The sequence below is a fragment of the Panicum virgatum genome, chromosome 5N (assembly GCF_016808335.1).
Source record: "Panicum virgatum strain AP13 chromosome 5N, P.virgatum_v5, whole genome shotgun sequence".
NCBI classification, from domain to species: domain Eukaryota; kingdom Viridiplantae; phylum Streptophyta; class Magnoliopsida; order Poales; family Poaceae; genus Panicum; species Panicum virgatum.
In genome coordinates, this window is record NC_053149.1 from 61,437,698 (window position 1) to 61,443,021 (window position 5,324).

At 46.6% G+C, this 5,324-nt stretch overlaps 1 long non-coding RNA gene across 1 annotated transcript; it reads right to left on the reverse strand.

Moving 5' to 3' along the window:
* Positions 1-407: 407 nt before the first annotated feature.
* Positions 408-1,383, reverse strand: LOC120676787. Its single transcript, XR_005675989.1, has 2 exons — positions 1,231-1,383; positions 408-1,119 (listed from the first exon to the last, which is right to left on the reverse strand). It is a non-coding gene; the product is annotated as an uncharacterized LOC120676787 (long non-coding RNA).
* Positions 1,384-5,324: the final 3,941 nt, after the last annotated feature.

Below are 5,324 nucleotides of genomic sequence, written 5' to 3' on the forward strand. Positions count from 1 at the left end.
CCTTGCAGTTTTATATATGCACATATCTCATCACTCAGTTCTGATAAAAAATGTCGTTGCCTTACAGCATATAGTGATCCTGTTAGTCATGTGAGTTGGTGTATTTGTACTCAGGGACGGAGCTAGCGGTGGGTCTAGAGGGGCTTCAGCCCCCCCGGACCCCACAAACAATGGAGCTCCCCCTTGAGCCCCCTCTATTTTTGAGGAGAAAGAATGAGAAAGAATGGGAGGAAGAAGAAAAAAAAGGAGAGGAAGAAGAAACTCAGCCCCCCTTGATATATTCCTAGATCCGCCACTGTTTGTACTTTGTAGAGCATTACCCCTTGTCTTTATGATCTGAGTAAAATAATATATACCCCATTATGTAGGGAAACTAACTAGACTTGACAGAGAGCATAACAGTCTCATACAAAATTATCATGCATAATTTTCTCAAGATACCATGCATTATTATCTACTATGTCACCTAAGAAATTAAGAGACATGGATAGTAGATTAATGAACATATTTTTTAAGAAATGAAAGGAAGATATTCTAGAAGTTTTTCTAAAGAAAATTTGGAGAAGCAAGTTTCAAGATTCAGAAATGTCTACTGCTGAGCTGCAGTATGTACCCCATTATTTGATTCCTCACATTTTGTAGCTTTTTCATCCCTAAGCCTTTGTGAGTCCTGCTATGATTTTTCAATTGCCAGCTTTGTCAGATCAGTTCCAAAATACTATTTCCAGTTTTGAGGTGAGAGCACCATGATCCAAGGTGTGCGGATAGTATTCACTCCTATTAATACTATATTTATTATATAGCAACAGCTATTATCATCAATACCTTCGTCCTTCTCCAGTGCATGTTCTTCCGAGGATGATGTGTTTTCTCACATGCAAGGATACAACTTTGTGATGCTACCTCTCTTTGGTTCCAGATGGGAGATTTATCACAGAAAGATATTGCACGTGAACTACAAAAATAGGTGCTGGGAACAGCTTGATGTTGCAGCATCCAGCAACAGCCGCTGCAATCAAGCTGTTAGTTCCCCGTGTACAATCGACTCTGCCAATCAGGCTACAGCTCCTGCTGGGAGCTTGCAGTCGAGCGGTTCGGCTGCAAAGCCAGCCCAAGCAACTGCAAAAAATATGAAGCAAGCACATAACTCACTGAATTTCTCCTCAGCTCAACTATTATCTGCTGATAATGCCATAATGCCATATTGCAAAATAAAGTTTATTTGCTAACCTCAATTAGAGATCAAGAACCGTTGATTGGGCAAGTAATCCATTTGGATGACTAGATCACAAGGTACTTACCAGAGCTCACAACTCTGTAGTGGGCGCGGCAATGCGGCGCCTGTGTTTCTAGTTTTTGTACGATGACACGTCGTGCAGTTTTCTTTCGAACTTGAGGATTCCATTTTCAATTGAAACTCCTGGAAGCTTGGATAGCCACGACCCCGGCCCCAGGTCGCCAAGAAAATTGGTGGTCTGCAGCTTCCGTCCGTCGTCCAGTCGTCCTGCGCGTGGCAGACCAGAGACGAGCAATCTATTTCCTCAGGCAGACAGGCCTACGGTCCACGGGCACTTGGACGGTCGCTGGTTCGCAGCCATGGTTCACCAGGACCCCCTGGTCCGCCTCAGCGGCCAGCCCCTCGAGATTGACCGTCGGCGGCCGAGCGAGAGCCACCGGAACAAAGTTCCGCGATCGGGTCCCAGATTTTCTTTGATAGGTGCCATTTTTTTTTGAAACAACCGGTCCCTGACTTTCTTCCACTTTCCACCGCACACTACTAGAAAATCGGCTTAAGGCACTAGTTGTAAAGGGCCTTTGGTACCGATTTTTTGAACCAGAACCAGTACCCCAAAGTGGTACCGGGTAAAACAACCGGTGACTAAGCCTTCAAAATTCACGCAAAATATTCTCTTTGGTTGGGACTTGAACTCATGACCTCTAGCCTCGCACGTTGCTCCTTTACCATCTCAGCTACACAGTTGTTCTGATCGAGAAGGAGATATTTTCTTTTTAAAGTAACAAATGGATGAGCCTAAGGCACCGGTTGGTGGTACCACCCGGTACCTAAGGCTCGTCTATAGGTACCGGTTAGTGGTACCACCCGGTACTAATATAAAAGTTACCACCCGGTACCTATGGAGAGCCTTAGGTACTGGTTGATAATACCAACCGGTACCTAAGGCTCATTCATAAATTTTATCCACCCCAAAAGTACCGGTATGGAGATGAACGTTCATCTCCATACCGGTACTTTTGGGTTGGACCTAAGGCTTGTTTTCTAGTAGTGGCAGATCCGCAGCTTGGCGCTCAAATCTAACGGATGAGGATGATGACGATTATATCGGGGACGACGACGGCGATGATGACTCGATGAGGACGCCGCGCTCGTATATGCATGTGCCACGGCGGTAGAGCAGGAGAGGAGGCTGGCGAAGAGACCGAAGAGGAACCACGAAGCGCCGGACGCAAGCAGTAGCGGGCTAGCGGCAGCAAGGGCGGCTGGACGTGTGAATGGCTGGGGGAATGCGAGGACGCTCTCTGATCTCCGTCGCCTGTCGGGACGAGCGAGGCGCGGGGTCCGACAAAGACTCCAGAGATGACGATTGGGAGGTGATGATTGGGCGCCACTATCCGATCACTCTCCCTCCGGTCGCGACAAGAGTGGTAGGGACCTACTACGATCTCGCTACAGCGAGATGTGTATGGTGACCATATCGATCTTAAAATCGACCGGCTTAATCCCTCAAAAATGTTTTAAGTGTATCCAAATAAGGTTTTTGGCCTCCAAACACCAGGGTTTGTTGGAGGGGTTTATTTTAAGCATCCCATAATCTCATAAGCACCTTCAAGGTATGATTATTGTGATTATTTGCTTGTGGGTCCACCAATACTCACAACCATCTCCTTTTCTGGTGTGCTCATATTGTGCTTGTTTGCTTATTGTCCAAACAGACCTGAGATTTATTTTAAACCCATCATGGCAGGATGCTTATTAGCTTAAATTAAACCTCCACCTCCACTTCCCAAACAGAGCCTTAGTTTGTTCTATCTGTAATCGCTCGGCAGCAGTTAGTAGCGACCGACCTCAAGGAGTTTTAACCAATGAGATCATTTTTGTGAGTTCGAACCAGAGAAGGGTGAAGTTGAGGACTCGGATTGACTGAAAGAGTGAAGGGCAAAAGACTAATTTTATGTTAGTTGGGAGTTCTTTGTAACGGTATGAGTAACGGAAATGGCACACAGGCTAAAGAAACTTCCACAAGGGTGCTGAGAAATCGTTTCAAATTTTGATGGTACAGAAACTTCAACAAGGGTGCTTTTCAAATTTCAATGGTACGTAGGTAATTTGCATCTTTTATAATGGTTCATAGATAAAATTTCTATGCTACGTAGGTAATTTACATCTTTTTTAAATCTCTAACAGATAGTTCAGCCGTCGGCGTGAAGCGGCACATTTGAGGAAATCTGTATCCAGACTCCTAGATGATCAAGAATTTCTTAGGTTTCCACGGCGCGCAGGCTGTTCATTTCCATGCTTTGGCCTTACTGTTAACTGTCACTGAATGTATAAACACCATCACTTACCGTGTTGCCTGCAGCTCGAGCACAGCATCAGCACTTCTGCATGGAATATCCAATTCCAACCCCGCGCTCCCGTCTGCCTGACGCTGTCACGCACGCGCCCTCTCCGACGTCAAATGGTCGAAAGTCCATCCCTGGCGGGGCCTCCATGAGGTGGACTGTTGTGTCACACCCGTTGCCGCCGGCGAGCCGACGATGTGAGATAGCACAGCACGGATTGGATACGAGGAAGCTTGGGGAAGGAGGAAGACCCTCCTTGATATCGTTCGCTTGTTTACTTTTTCATAACAGACATAGTTCTCATCCCCTTACAATAGATTGGCATTTATCCTGCCGGTAACACACTGCCACTCGGGCCCCACACACTCGCACACGCCACACGCAGGTGGCCTCATCGTCTGTTACACGCACTTCTGGTGCCAACTGTATCTCGTCACGGTATTGTCACTCCACCGGTGTGACATCTCCCCCCGCTTCAGAGTCTGCTTGTCCCCAAGCAAGACTGGTAGGAAAGCGACTCTTGACAACGTAGTAGTCTTCCCAGGTTGCAGACGACAGTGGTAGCCGATTCCACTTCACCAACACTTGCACGATCGCTCGATTGCCCTTCTTCATGAGACGACGCTCGATAACAGCTTCAAGAGAAAGAGTCACTGCACTGAGGTCAGAAAGGAGTGGAAGGTCAGAGTATACCGGCGTGTAATCTGGAGTAAACGGCTTGAGTTGTGAGATGTGGAAGACCGGATGCACCAAACTTCCAGGAGGTAGCTCCAAACGATAAGCAGCAGGACCAATCTTCTCAAGAACTTTGTAGGGTCCAAAATACTTGAATGCCAATTTGGGAAATGGGCGGTTAACCACCGAGGATTGAGCGTATGGTTGTAGTTTCAGAAGTACCTGGCCCCCCACCTGAAACTGATGTCTGACCTTTGTTTATCAGCTTGAGTTTTCATACGGTTTTGGGCAGCAGACAAATGTACTTTCAGTGCTTCAAGGTGTAACTGATGCTCTGTTGCTAATTCAGTCACAGGAGTGCTGGTGTGGTCAGGAACTTGCGGTAGTGCTCCAATGCGAGGTTCGTATCCATAAAGTGCCATGGAAGGAGAACACTGTAAAGAGGAGTGGAAGGAAGAGTTGTACCAGAGCTCAGCCAAAGCCAGCCATGAATGCCACTTCTTGGGAGAATCATAGACAGCACAACGAAGATACATCTCGAGACATTGATTTACACATTCCGTCTGGCCATCTGTTTGAGGGTGATAGGCTGTGCTCAGTTGTAGATTGATGTCATAAAGCTTGAAGAGTTCTTTCCAGAATGCACTAACAAATATTCTGTCTCTGTCAGTCACAATTGCTGTTGGGAGACCATGAAGCTTCACTATGTTGTCAAACACAACCTGTGCAATCTGAGGAGCAGTAAAAGGGTGCTTCAAAGAAACAAAATGGGCATATTTGGTAAAATGATCCACAACCACCAGGATGGCATTGAAACTGTGAGATAAGGGCAGACCCTCGATGAAATCCATTGAGATCTGTTGCCAAGCTCCCTCAGGAATGGGTAGAGGAGCAAGAAGCCCAGTAGGTAAGGTATTAGTATGCTTGGCCTGTTGGCAGACCACACACTGCTTCACAAAGCTATCCACATCTTGTTTCATGCCTTTCCAGGAAAAAAGGTTCTTAAGCCTGTGATAAGTGGCATTGATGCCTGAGTGTCCCCCAATTGGAGAAGAATGCAGAGCTGC